This window comes from Musca domestica, unplaced genomic scaffold (genome assembly GCF_030504385.1).
Source record: "Musca domestica strain aabys unplaced genomic scaffold, Musca_domestica.polishedcontigs.V.1.1 5, whole genome shotgun sequence".
NCBI lineage: Eukaryota > Metazoa > Arthropoda > Insecta > Diptera > Muscidae > Musca > Musca domestica.
Genome location: NW_026712346.1, coordinates 2919642 through 2935610, shown reverse-complemented (window position 1 = coordinate 2935610; position 15969 = coordinate 2919642). Strand labels below are relative to the sequence as shown.

The 15969-nt window shown below is 35.0% G+C and overlaps 1 protein-coding gene across 1 annotated transcript in view; it reads left to right on the top strand.

Moving 5' to 3' along the window:
* The window catches only part of LOC101899775 (outer mitochondrial transmembrane helix translocase), a 49129-nt gene that overhangs the window by 572 nt on the left and 32588 nt on the right, over window positions 1-15969 (top strand). The gene's annotated exons all lie outside the window — the stretch shown is intronic.

The following is a 15969-nucleotide window of genomic DNA, read 5'->3' as shown; positions in this document are numbered from 1 at the left end:
TATATCATTTGATACATGCCCATCCGTTTCATCCGTTTCAGGATATTTGGAGTCGATTTAGCGATGTCCGACCGTCCGTTTGTCTGTCTGTCTGGCTGGTGCGCACGATAACTCTCGAAGGGATCGTAATACGTTTGTCAAACTTAGATCGAGTTAGGAGATGGGCAATATCGGTCCACTCCTTGTGGTGCCTCCTCCACAAAAGTTCGAAATTTTCAAAAAATATATTTTCTGCACAGAAAGAGAAATGATAATCCGATTTTGCTCCAACTTTGCAAATCCAAATGTTTGCGTCTGTGCTAGTAGGTCGGGTGCAAAAATGGATAATATCGGCCCACTCCATCAAGTACCACCCCCACAAAGGGTCAAAATTTTGAATAATTATAACTATTATGTTGTAAGAATCCGATTGTCTTCAAATTTCACACATTCCAATATTTTTATAAACCCAAGATTTGGCGTTAAGATGTATAATATCGGTTAAAATAAAGCTTAATATTTTGAATATGCATTAAGCTCATAAAACGCGAAATAAATATCTGATTCCATTTAGACTTGGTACATCTGAATATTTCGATTAACACGGGATAGGTTATAAAAACGGTAGAGATCGGACCATTCCTTCTGGTACCTCCCCCACGAAGGGTCAAAGTTTTGAATAACAAAAACCTTTATAAAATCCGAAATAAGCATCGGGTTTTCTTTATATTTTCACATACCATTATTTCTACTAACAAATCTGTTGTGAAGATGGAATATATCGGCCCACTACTCTTGATACCTCCCCCATAAAGGGTCAAAATTATGAATATTCATGGACCTCATAAAACACTAAATTAACATTCGATTACAATCAGACTTGGTACATCTCAATATTTCCATCATCAAGATCCAAGATTTGTTGTAAAGATGGTAGAGATCAGACCATTTCTTCTGTAACCTCCCCAACATAATTTTCAATACTTTGAAAAGCAAAACGCTAAGGAAGAAAGCGAAGTAAGAATCCAACTCTCTTTACATTTCACATATCCAAACATTTTTACTAACACAATATCTGTTGTGAAGGGTCACCATATTCAAAACTTTTATCTGGCATAACTTGAGTAAAAAGTCAGTGATTCTTTACAACTTGCTATATCTAAATATATCTTTCAATTAGTAGCATTATATGAATATGAATATTTATCGAAATTATTGTAATTTTGCCCTTATTAATATTTTTTAACTGAATTAGATGAAGTATAATAATGGAATACTTTGGTAGAGACTATGTCTTTTACCTTACGCACATATTAACATTTTCTAAAAATTATCACATATCTCATATAAAGTGAAGGAAGATGTCAATGTAGTCCATACATGGTACAACGCAATATTTATATTATATTAATCGCAACACAAGTCAAAATATACTTAAATACTCGAACATAGGCTGAGGGTATACATCTGTCGGCAAACCCGACTGATACTTTTTAACTTGTTAAAGATAGAAAGCTAATAGTCGCGCTGGTATACATATCGGCTTGATTATTTTTACAATGGAAATATACCAGGGTCCCAGTATATTGTTGGGCACATAACTCGAGGAGTATGGATATACTAAGAAAATTATATCGTGGTTCCCAAGGATACTTGTAAAGTTTGCAAACGATAGGCAAGGGAGCCGAAACTCAACTAGTTCACATAATTATAGTTATATAATAGACAAATGGAGAGGCAAAATTTAATCATTTTTTTCATTTCACTTAAATATTCCCCGTATTTTTTGATGTCATCGTTTTCACTTATCTTTTATTATGAAACAGTTTTTAGCTGGTAAATAATGTTTTTAAGATTTTGGAATTGACTGACTTCAATATTTTCACTCATACCCCTGACTACATCTGCTGACCGAATGTTTTCGAACATAAGCGGTATACTGCTGGTACGCGATCCATAATTTTCATACACTTAATAATTTTTCTAATTAGCCGACCTTTGGCAATTATGTAAAAGCCTTGTTTTATCATATCCACGCCTTACATTCCCACCCCTGCCGACCGAAGGGGCGACCACCCTTTACGAAGGGATCGCGTACACATCATGATACGCATCATAATGGGAATTTAGTAGGATATTGAAAACCAGCTACAGAGTCTAATTCATCAGCTAGTTTGTCAAATAATAAAACATGTATTTTAATTGTTTAAAAATAAAATTATTCTAGATTTAATAACTTCTAAACTCAAACCAAAATACGCTTTTAAGTGTAGGCAATCTAATTAATTTTAGCCTGCTAGCATAAGAAGGCAAAACAAAATCACTATTCAAATGTAAACCTCGTAAGGCAAATAGCAGAAATTGTTTTTGCACGGATTCTATTTTATCTGAGTATATTGCATATTGAGGATCCGATACAACAGAACCGTATATAACTGTTTTGTTATATATGGATCAGACAATTTTTTGGCCCACCGTTTAACAAAACCTAAAACACCATTTGCTTTTTTTACCATTGTTATTACATGGCTATTAAAATTTAATTTTGGGTCCAGTTGATTATGAATGACCGTCAATATTATATTGTAATATCAGAGAAGAAGATCTGGAAAAGCACATATGCTTACATTTGCTTAAATTTAACTCCATACAATTTAACCTGCACAATTTAAAAAGGCTATCTAAATCGTTTTGAAGTAAACTAGCTTGTTTATCACAATTATGGGAAATGAATAATTTAACATCATCTGCGTACATTAACAATTACGAGTAATTAATGGAATTAGGTAAATCGTTAGGTAAAATCGTTTGTTGTAGTTGAAAGACCACTACGAAAACCATGCTGATGTGGACTCAATATAGATTGAATATTCAGTGAAATTACTGCAGTAATTAATTTTTCGAACAATTTTGGAATGGCATTTAATTTTGCAATTCCTCTATAATTTGACACATTAGTAAGACTACCAAAATTATGTAAAGGTATAATATAAGATATTTTTCCAGAAAGTAGGAAAGTTACCAAATTTAAGAGAATAATTAAACAATATAGTTAACGGAAGTGCTAATGTTTCTGCACAATATTTAAGAATTATATTAGGTATGCCATCCGGTCCTGGACATTTAATCGATTTTAAACTAAGCAGACTATTGGACACATCCTGACGTTGTAGAAAAGGCATAAAAATTTGATCAGCCTTTGATCTTGTTAAGCCCGATTTTTTATATTTACGAAAAACCTTATTTTTAGAATTTTTTAAACTTGATAACTCAGGGGTTATCCATGGATATTTATTTGAATTTTTAACTCTAGTTGTTGGAACACATTCCAGTTTAAATCTATTTAAAATATCATAAAATTTATCAATTACATAAGTTTTTGGAAATTAGTTTTTTTTTAATTAAGGACAGTTTTAAATGGGTCAGACTGACTTTCTTCAATTACATAACTGTGAGTCATGGAGACATATAAAGTTGGATGGTAAATATCTTCAGGAATGCATATTGGAGGAATTCTGAATATATCAAAATACTGTGTTATATTTACAAACGCCAAATCAAGAATTTTGCCGCGGGTATTTTTCACACTGTTTATTTGATAAAGATTTAAGTCACACAAACTATTTATAACATCAAATGTATACTGGGTACTGTTCGTTTCGGGTGGCAAAGGAATCAAAGCTTCAGAATCTGGCATTGGAAGCCACCTTATGGAAGGCATATTAAAATCACCAAGGATCAGGATGCGATCGGAATCTTTCATTTTTTCAGTGATTAAATTTATTGCTGATAAATGCTGATTATAAATGTCAAGTGAAGATGAAGGGGGAATATAAGAGCAAGTTACAAACAATTTAGATTTGGAAACACCAACAAATTCTATATCAAGAAAATCATTTAGATCAATTAAATTAGTGGTATATTTGTTGGTGTATATTGGTATATCAACTGCAATAAGTACGCCACCACCTTTTTTACAAACACGATCTTTTCTAAATATTTGATATTTTGAACATAAAATTTCACTATTTAATATATATATTTTTAACCAAGTTTCGGAGAAAACCAATACATTATAATTGAAACCAATGCTATCAGTATATAAACTGGTTACTTTTGATAGCAATAGAAATCCAATGCAAAACTTGGCTTAGCTCAAAGCTAATTCCATAAAATGGAAAATTAATAAATAATATCTAAATATAAACTTTCAAAACGGCAAGCGTAATTTGTCATATATTGTTTATTGTCTCATAATGGACCCATTTTTTGACGTATTGGTGATTTTTATACCCTCCACCATTCTATGGAGGGTATATTAACTTTGTCATTCCGTTTGTAACTCCTCGAAATATTTATAATAGACCCTACAAAGTATATATATTCTGGATCAGCGTAAAATTCTAAGACGATCTATTCATGTCCGTCTGTCTGTCTGTTGTAATCACGCTATCTTTCGAAAGAATTGAGATAGAAGGCTAACATTTTGCATACATGCATAGTTTACCAGTGGGCAGTTTAAGTAAATGGGCCATGTCGGTCCACGTCTTCGTATATCCCCCATAATGATACATCCCGAAATTCTGTATTTTGATGATTTTAGCGACATTATTCACCGGAATTGTTTCAAATTTGAAGTTTGTAATGGGTGTTACAGCCTATGACAAAAAATTTTGTAGGTACTTGAGAGAGTAGACTCATATCGTCCTCTCCCAGTTGTACAACCAGTTGTAATGCAAGCCACACACCTTACAACTGGTTGTACAACTGAGAGAGGTTGTATTCAAGATTGTATCGTTTGTGGCCCGGTTGTACGAAGTTGTGTCTCGGTTGTATGAAAAATCAAAATTTTTTGATATTTGGCATGTTGTACCAACCGATTGTAACGTTAGTGGGCATGTCGCATACAATTTAATTTTGTTTTTATTTTTGAAGAGGCTACACCATTGTTTTGCACATCAAAACAATACGAAATCCAAGTCTTTACGAATCGTGACATATTTTCCTTTCCACTCGACAACTTTACATGGTTCTTTCCCAAATGTCGGTGTCAACTATTTGCACCAATACTTTGTCACCAACTTGAATATTATTTTGTTTTGCACCACGAGCCTTGTCCGCCTTCTCTCTTCCTTTTTTTTTAGGATCGCATTTAAGTCTCTAGCTTCCGCATCCAAAATGTTTTCACCGACATCAGATATAGATGGTATTTTGTCCCGAATTACTCGATTGAAAAGCAGTTCCGTTGGAGCTTTTCCAGTTGTTCCATGAGGAGTGACATTGTACATAAGCAGGAACTTTTGAATTTCCTTCTTATAGTCTGTTCCATTACTATGAGCTATTCGCCGGCGTTTGACAATCGAACGATTCATATGCTCTACTTCTCCATTCGCTTGTGACCAGTAGGGTGGGGACGTAACGATTTCGATAATTTTGTTAGCGCAATAGCTCCTGAACTCGTCACCGACAAACTGACGACCATTATCTGTGGTAACTGACTTTGGATAGCCCAGTCGAGAGAACAATTCATCCAGAAAATTGATTACCTCATTTGATGTAATTTTCTTTAGAAATTTTACCTCTTGGTATCTTGAATAATAATAAATGACCACAAATATGAAATCATTGTTTGGTAATGGTCCTAACAGATCCATTGCTTGGCATATCCAGGGCCCTTCTGGTAAAACACGTCGAGTCATCGGTGCTGGGTGGGGCGGTCTTGACACCAACAAACATTCGTGGCAGTTCTTCACATGTTTATCAACATCTCGATCTATCAGTGGCCACCATACTATAGATCGCACCCGTCGCTTCATCACCGTTTCGCCTGGATTCCCTTCATGTGCCAACGCTAAAACTCTCGTTCTTAACGGGCCAGGAATTACGATTTTGGTACCTCGTAGGAGAATATTGCTCAACGTATATAACTCAAGTCGAAACGGAAAATATCGGTTGGATGTAGCCGAAGTCCATGAATTATTTTTGATGCTTTCGACCGCTTTCATTATGGGTCAGACTGACTTTCTTCAATTACATAACTGTGAGTCATGGAGACATATAAAGTTGGATCTAGATCTAGTTGGATTTAGATCTTCAGGAATGCATATTGGAGTAATTCTGAATATATCAAAATACTGTGTTATATTTACAAACGCCAAATCAAGAATTTTGCCGCGGGAATTTTTCACACTGTTTATTTGATAAAGATTTAAGTCACACAAACTATTTATAACATCAAATGTATACTGGGTTCTGTTCGTTTCGGATGGCAAAGGAATCAAAGCTTCAGAACTTGGCATTGGAAGCCACCTAATGGAAGGCATATTAAAATAACCAAGGATCAGGATGCGATCGGAATCTTTCATTTTTTCAGTGATTAAATTTATTGCTAATAAATGCTGATTTTAAATGTCAAGTGAAGATGAGGGGGGAATATAAGAGCAAGTTACAAACAATTTAGATTTGGAAACACCAACAAATTCTATATCAAGAAAATCATTTAGATCAATTAAATTAGTGGTATATTTGTTGGTGTATATTGGTATATCAACTGCAATAAGGACGCCACCACCTTTTTTACAAACACGATCTTTTCTAAATATTTGATATTTTGAACATAAAATTTCACTATTTAATATATATATTTTTATCCAAGTTTCGGAGAAAACCAATACATTATAATTGAAACCACTGCTATCAGTATATAAACTGGTTAATTTTGTTTTAAGCCCCCTTACATTCTGATAGCAATAGAAATCCAATGCAAAACTTGGCTTAGCTCAAAGCTAATTCCATAAAATGGAAAATTAATAAATAATATCTAAATATAAACTTTCAAAACGGCAAGCGTAATTTGTCATATATTGTTTATTGTCTCATAATGGACCCATTTTTTGACGTATTGGTGATTTTTATACCCTCCACCATTCTATGGAGGGTATATTAACTTTGTCATTCCGTTTGTAACTCCTCGAAATATTTATAATAGACCCTACAAAGTACATATATTCTGGATCAACGTAAAATTCTAAGACGATCTATTCATGTCCGTCTGTCTGTCTGTTGTAATCACGCTATCTTTCGAAAGAATTGAGATAGGAGGCTATCATTTTGCATACATGCATAGTTTACCAGTGGGCAGTTTAAGTAAATGGGCCATGTCGGTCCACGTCTTCGTATATCCCCCATAATGATACATCCCGATATTCGGTATTTTGATGATTTTAGCGACATTATTCACCGGAATTGTTTCAAATTTGAAGTTCGTAATGGGTGTTACAGCCTATGACAAAAAATTTTGTAAGCAGGTCCACGTCGTCGTATAGTCTCTTAAGTGGTAGTTTTCGGAAGTTTTTTTGAAATTTGTCAAGTTCCTTCCAAATATTTTAAGTTCGGCCTGGCCGAACTTAGCTGCTTTTTACTTGTTTTTTCTACTCCCGTGCCTGGAGTCACAGCATTTCGAATTATTTAGGATTCCTCTTATATGCAGATCTTGAATAGGTAATTGGTAGATTTTATGATGTTTTAAGTAAATGTACATAAGAATGTGTTCCCACTGTTAGAGTCCATATTTATCAAGTTTAAAAAATTCTAAAAATAGGTTTTGTCGTATGTAATGACCCGCGGTTCACAAACACACACACAGTTTTTAGTTTAATCGTTTTTCAATTTAATTCTTTTTATTTTCTCGAAAACCCAAAATCATATAATCCAAGACCTATATAAGGTCGCTCAGAAAGCGAATTGGTAAAAAATACAGCTATGTCTGTCAATTTTTGTTTTTTTTTTTTTTTTCTGGGCGAAAAAACTTGTTTTGCCCTGATATCTAATAATCACGGCAAATTTGTTAATTGCCAACAAAGAAAAACAAAAATAAAAGGAAAACATCGTGTATCAGAATGTCGACTTTTCTGTGGGAGGTACCAGAAGGAGTACACCGAAACCTATCATCTTCACAATAGATATTGTATTGGTAAAAATATTGAAATGTGTGAATTTTAGATTAAATACGATGATTATTATGCATTTTTTGAGAGATAAAATTATTCAAAATTTTGACCTTTCGTGGGAAGGTACTTGAGAGAGTAAACTCATATCGTCCTCTCCCAGTTGTACAACCAGTTGTAATGCAAGCCACACACCTTACAACTGGTTGTACAACTGAGAGAGGTTGTATTCAAGATTGTATCGTTTGTGGCCCGGTTGTACGAAGTTGTGTCTCGGTTGTATGAAAAATCAAAATTTTTTGATATTTGGCATGTTGTACCAACCGATTGTAACGTTAGTGGGCATGTCGCATACAATTTAATTTTGTTTTTATTTTTGAAGAGGTTACACCATTGTTTTGCACATCAAAACAATACGAAATCCAAGTTTTTACGAATTGTGACATAATTTCCTTTCCGCTCGACAACTTTACATGGTTCTTTCCCAAATGTCGGTGTCAACTCATTTGGGAAAATCACATTTTGCACCAATACTTTGTCACCAACTTGCATATTATTTTGTTTTGCACCATGAGCCTTGTCCGCCTTCTCTCTTCCTTTTTTTTTATTGATCGCATTTAAGTCTCTAGCTTCCGCATCCAAAATGTTTTCACCGACATCAGATATAGATGGTATTTTGTCCCGAATTACTCGATTGAAAAGCAGTTCCGTTGGATCTTTTCCAGTTGTTCCATGAGGGGTGAATTTCCTTCTTATAGTCCGTTCCATTACTATGAGCTATTCGCAGGCGTTTGACAATCGAAAGATTCATATGCTCTACTTCTCCATTCGCTTGTGACCAGTAGGGTGGGGACGTAACGATTTCGATAATTTTGTTAGCGCAATAGCTCCTGAACTCGTCACCGACAAACTGACGACCATTATCTATGGTAACTGACTTTGGATAGCCCAGTCGAGAGAACAATTCATCCAGAAAATTGATTACCTCGTTTGATGTAATTTTCTTTAGAAATTTTACCTCTTGGTATCTTGAATAATAATAAATGACCACAAATATGAAAACATTGTTTGGTAATGGTCCTAACAGATCCATTGCTAGGCATATCCAGGGCCCTTCTGGTAAAACACGTCGAGTCATCGGTGCTGGGTGGGGCGGTCTTGACACCAACAAACATTCGTGGCAGTTCTTCACATGTTTCTCAACATCTCGATCTATCAGTGGCCACCGTTTCGCCTGGATTCCCTTCATGTGCCAACGCTAAAACTCTCGTTCTTAACGGGCCAGGAATTACGATTTTGGTACCTCGTAGGAGAATATTGCCCAACGTATATAACTCAAGTCGAAACGGAAAATTATTTTTGATGCTTTCGACCTCTTTCATTAGCTCAAGATCGAACTGATTCTTTTCTACGATTTCAAGAATTGACACTGTTCGTGGGACGGCTTCTTTAATTATTAAGCATATATTGATTTCAGTTTGTTGATCAAAAGACGTATTATGTTCAATTTTGCATAATGTTGATATTGAGTCGGTGATGTTATATTTATCAGTCTGACAAATTATTTTAAATCTAAATGACTGAAGGCGTAACACCCATCGCTCTATCCGAGCGGGTGGCTTTGATGTAGGTTTGAAAATTGTTTCAAGAGGCTTGTGGTCTGTTACCAATTCAAACTCGATGCCAGCCAGATAATAGTAGAACCGTTCGACGCCCCAAAACAAAGCCAAACTTTCCTATTCTGTTTGTGAGTATCTACGTTCTGTCTCAGATAAACTTTTGCTCGCTAATGATATGACTTCTGGCATGTTGTTGCAAAATTGCAACAAAACCGCTCCAAGGGCCACTGGACTTGCGTCAGCTATTAAGCGAGTGCGCCTTTCTGGATCGAAATATGATAATGTTGAAGTTCTGGCCAGTTGTTGTTTAAGTTTTACAAAGGCTTCATCTTCCCGATGGCCCCATTCGAACTCAACATCTTTTTTATTAAATCCCTGAGCGTATCCGTAAGATCAGCCAAATCTGGTATGCATTTCCCTAGATAGGTGACTAAACCCAGGAAACACCTTAATTAATAAAAGTCCAGTCTAAATAAAGAAAAAAGTCGCAACATAAATAAGGTCGGTGTAGTGAATAATTTGTGAAATGGCCCCAGAACACTCGTTAGCAGGAACGTCGTCCACTACCCAGCAGCATGTTCCAGTCACAGCTGTAATAAAACCAATCGATTTAAAGAGTACAAATATGTCTGTCACATGGGATCACTGGTATAACCAATTTAAAATATATCTTCGTGCGTCAGATTTGGAAAAGCTGCGTGACCAGAGGAAAGTCGCATTACTTTTGCATTACATGGGTCCAGAAAGCTTAACAACATTCAATTCCTTCAACATTGATATTGATTCCATAAAATATGATGATCTCGTGATAAAGTGGCAAAACTATATTGTGCCAAAGAAAAATATTGCAATGGAGCGTCAAAACTTTTTCTCCAGAAAACAACAAGAAGGAGAACCGCTGGATTCATATGTTACTGCCTTGAAAAACCTTAGTTTGACATGTGAGTTTGAGTCCCTGAGAGATGACCTTGTCAAAGACATTTTTGTTTGTGGTCTTGCTGGAGAACATCAGAATATCAAAGAAAGGTTGTTTAGTGAAGGAGATATTCAATTGGACAAGGCATTTGGCATAGCAAAAAGTATGATTTTGGCGCGAGAAAATGTACAACATTTAAAAAAGGCTGAAGAAGATATCCAGGTTAATTGGGTGAACAAAAAATCATATAAGCAAACAGTGGTTTTTGGATGTTACCATTAGACGAGGAGTCGTCAAAATTATGTACGTGTAACACTCCATTTGGTCGTTATAGATTTCTTCGTTTACCTTTTGGTATTAACGCTGCTACAGAAATGTTTCAGGGAGAGATGATAAAACTTTTCAGTGGTATTGGTGGTTTGATTATTTATATTGACGATTTCCTAATTTATGCCAAAACAAAGGAAGAACACGATAAAATACTTGAGGCAGTTCTTGAAAAAGCTAAAGAAGTAGGAGTCAAGTTTAATAAAGAAAAGTCAAAATTTTTTGTAGAAGAAGTCAAATTTATAGGTCAATTTTTTAACAAAAATGGTGTCAAGGCAGCTGAAAAAAAATTAAAGCAATTGTCGATATGTCTAGTCCCAATAATAAAACAGAACTTCAAAGATTTTTAGGAATGATAAATTATTTTGACTCATATATTCCAAATTTGTCTGACAACAACAAACATTTGAGAGAGCTTTTGAAGAAAGATATAGAATGGCGTTGAAATAAAAATCGTGATGATGAATTCAAAAAATTAAAATGTGCTTTGACACAAGCTCCACTTTTAACATATTTTAATCCATTAAAAACCTCGACTTTAACAGTGGATGCTTCAAAGAATGCAGTTGGTGCTGCTATACTACATGACCGTCGTCCGATTGCGTATGCTTCCGCGTCTCTTACCGAGGCATAAACAAGGTACGCACAGATGTAAAAGGAATTGTTTGCAATTTTATTTGGTTGCACTCGTTTTCATCAATTTGTATATGGTATGAAACAAGTAATTGTCGAAACAGACCATAAGCCATTAGTCTCTATTTTTAATAAACCGTGATACAAAATCCTAGCTAGGCTTCAGAGATTCATGTTACGGTTACAGTGTTATGATTTTGATGTAAGATACAAATCAGGAAAATACCTATACGTTGCAGATACATTGTCGAGGAATGCTTCTAAAAAACTGTTTTAGATTAAATTGATAACGAGTCGTCATTACATATTGATTTAATAAAATCATATATTGATATTCCTTTTTCTAATGCAAATGAAATTGCAAACCATACAAAATCTGATGAAGTATGTCAGAAATTAATTAATTATATTTTAAATGGATGGCCCAAACACAAAAATAAAATTGAACCTAATTTAGTGTCATATTTTAAAATTCGTCATAATTTGTCTGTAATTGAGGAAGTAATTCTAATGGAAGATAGAATTCTAATTCCCAAATTATTAAGAAAATAAATTTTGAGTCGCATACATGTTAGTCATATGGGAATTAAACGTACTCAAAATCTTGCGAAAGAGACTGTTTATTGGCCGAATATAAACACAGATATTTTCAACCTTGTTTCAAATTGTGAAATTTGTTTAAAGTTTCAAAATTCACAATCAAAAAATGAAATGCCTCATGACATAATTGATATTCCATGGTTTAAATTGGGATGTAATTTATTTGAATATATAGGTAAAACATATTTATTGATAGTAGATTATTTTTCTAAATATTTTGAGGTCTCATTATTAAATACAGGCTACAGCAGTTCACAGGTTATTGTTAGCCTTAAATCTATTTTTGCCCGACATGGTATACCACAGTATTTGATAAGCGATAATAGACCACCATTCAACTCAAAAGAGTTTAAAAATTTTTGTTCATCCTGGGGTATAATACATAACACCTCTAGTCCTTATATGTCGAGGTCAAACGGACTCGCTGAAAGATCAATACAAATAATGAAAAATATTTTAAAAAAAGTATTCAGAAACATATGATGATCCGTATTTGTCCCTTTTGCATTATAGGACAACACCCAAAGAAAAATTGCCTAGTCCGTCCGAAGTATTGATGTCCAGAAAATTGCGTACTAATCTTCCTATACTTACATCTAAATTAGAGCCCCTTCTCATAAATAAGCAGGAATATATACGAGATTTGAATAATTTTACCTATAAAAGTACTGATCGTTTTAACAAAACTGCGAAGAAATATAAAAACGTGAATATTGGCGATAAAGTAATGTTTAAAAGAAATCCTTCGTCATTTTGGTACCCTGCAGAAATCACTAAGAGCTCAAACGAACCAAGATTTTATGTTGTTAGGGATGAAGAGGGCAGAATGTATAGAAGAAATGAAGCGCACATACGGGTGAGAAATGAAATTTCAACACCACCAGATAATGATTTTGAAAATGAAACAAACAATATACAGCAATCACCTAATGATAGAAATTATATTGAAAATTATAACCCAGTTCAAAGATCTAATTTAGAAAATAATGTTTATACAACTCGAGCTGGCAGAAATGTTAAACCGCCTTCAAGGCTTAATCTTTAAGTACAATAATTACATATTCTTGCACTTTATGAAATACATATTTTGAAAAACTTTATGCTTTTTTTAACATGCAATTAAAATAAGTTTTTGGAATTAAAAACTGAATTATAAAAAAAAAGATAGATGTAGTGTAGTCATATACCTAAGATTTCTGTCATGTTCAGCCTCTGTCCTCCCAAACACGATAATGTCGTCCAAATAGTTAATTGCACAGTTACACGGCGCCAAATTGCTTTCCATAATCCTTTGGAAAAATTTTGGTGCAGAGTTTACGCCGAACAATAATCGTTTATATCTGAATAGGCATTTTGAAGTTATAAATGTGGTTATCTCGCGACTCTTCCTCTAACTCCAACTGGTGGTACGCATTTTTCAGATCCAACCTAGAAAAATATTCAGCACCCTGTAGCTTGGTCATGAAGGAATCGAATGTTGGTAGCGGATAATTTTCCCGTAATATGGCCATATTCACACGTCTCATGTCGATGCATAATCGGATATCCCCGTCACCTTTAATTACAATTACTATTGGAGATATCCATAGGTTCGGTCCTATCACGGGTTCTATAATATCTTCTTTAAAAGCTTCATTCAATTTTCTCTCTACCTTGTCTTCTAAGCCAGATGGTACTCTCCGCAATGGCTGTTGCACTGGTTTAACAGACTTCTTAATTGTCAGCGAAACTTTATCGCCTGTTTTTTTTTTTTTTTTTTTTTTTTTTTTTTGAAAGAAATGACAGTTCTTGATTTGATTTACCCTTGTCCTATTTTCAAAACGCCCAATTGGAGCGATTGGTGATAGCAGTAACTCGACCCAGCAGGGATTGACGGCCGTTCTCAATTACATAAAACGAGGAGATCAAATTTGAAACTGTATCAAGGCCAATTACCGCTTCGAAGACAGCTTTCATCTTGAGTTATTTTTTTCCAGCATTAGAAAATGTGTCAGAACATAGTTTTTACTTAGAATTCATTGCGCAATCGTACAAGCATGTAGGAATGCCCCTTTTCATTGATAATTGCATCACGTTATTGCTATTTTTGAAAGAACACATTTGCATGCCACACTATTCAACATCCCCATTTATTAGTCAATGAATGTTATGACGATGGGTTTGTGTCTGACCGACATGACGAGACATCGAGCTTTTCTTTTGGATGTCACGTACTGTTATGCATTTGATCAAACAGGGCATAATATGACGAGCATGTCGCATTTGCAGCCCTTTACTACAGACCTTACTAATTACTCGATTGCTGGCTATAAATATACCATAGTCTCGTAGGCTGTATAAAAATTACCTCGAAGCTTTCAGTATTGAGATTAAGCAATAAAGAATTTGTTACAGACGTTGTTATTGTTGTTGTTGTAGCAATGACAACGAGATCCGTTGTTTATCGACTCATTAATCCGCTTCTTCCTCGCGTTCCGTACATCTGCATCAATTCGTGCCCAATATGAATTGAGCCGGGTGCACCATCCTGAACGTAGTTGGGCCAAACCTACCCTGGCTTGACTAGGCTGCCGACGTTCTTCAGCTGCAGTGGATGGTGGGTGCACTCCGAGGATGGCATTCATACTGTAATTGTTTACTACCTCTGCGACTGCATCAGCATTAATGCTATTCAGACCCGTTTGATAGGCTTCATGATCTAGGGGGTCTCTCTTATATCGCTAGACCTCTCTCTCAAGATCATGCAGGTCCTTCCTGACACACCTGCGTGGGGGAGTTCTGTCCACTATATTGTGGTTAGGATGACTCCTACGATAACACCCAAGCAGGTACTGCAACGAAAGCATATGATTATGCTGTCGTAAGGGAGAACCTTCGTTTTCTTCTTGTATATGGACCACAGGGGTCATGAGGAGGCACCATGTTGCAGTTCTCAGGTCGGCATTCTGGCAGGTCCGGAGCGTGGCATGTTTGACCGTATCAAAGGCCTTAGATAGATCAAGAGCCACCACTATTGTTCTATGACACGGCCTGTTCTGCTTGATTTTTCGACTAATATGCGTGGATATGGCGTGCAATGCTTCGCATCGCATCGCAATATTGCACAGCAATATTGTTTATTTATTCACTTCAATTTGGTAATTTTCCTGCTTTCTGGAAAAATCTTATATTACGCCTGTACATAAGTCTGGTAGTCAATCAAATATTTTTAATTGTACAAAATTGCTTTAAAAAATTGTTTAAAAAATATTAATGCGGCAATTTTACTCACCAACAAACATCAATAACATACATCGGTCTCAGCCTAGTTTTTAAACAGCTCCTCTGGAAGCTGAATCCAGATGCGTGCGGAACGAATTATGAAAGATCTTTCGTATAGAGATGTAGAAAAATTTGGAAAAATATTTGCGTTTTCTTAGTAGATCGAGAGAACGTAAGTCGATTTCTCTGGAAACCGAGAAGATTTAAATAAATAAACTCATATAGAAATGAAACTACACGTTGTTTAAAAAAAGTAGAGAATTACAAACCTAGAAAGTGAAATGTATATGCAAAATTGTGGTCAAATCGACGCAAATTATAAACAATCATCTCAAAAAGTTTTTCTATTTAAAAAAATACTCATGTGTTGTACCTAAAACCACTTTAGTTTCACCAAAAATAGTATAGAAAATAGGAAGGCAATTATAAATCAGTTGAGTGTGAGCATATTTATATGTTAGGTTAAAGGACGCGTGGTTGCCTTTTGGTAATCGCTCTACTCGGAGACCTGCTGTTCCATTGTGTACATCCTAATAAGAAATTGGAAACAAGAAAGAATTGTGGAAAAAATTAGTGTTATTGGTTTTATATATAGTTGTAAGGGAGATCCACGGCTAGAGGTCTTGCCGTGTCGTCTCTAGCCACTTAAATCTTCTGGGTAATTGAAGAATTACTGTGGGGTTAGTGT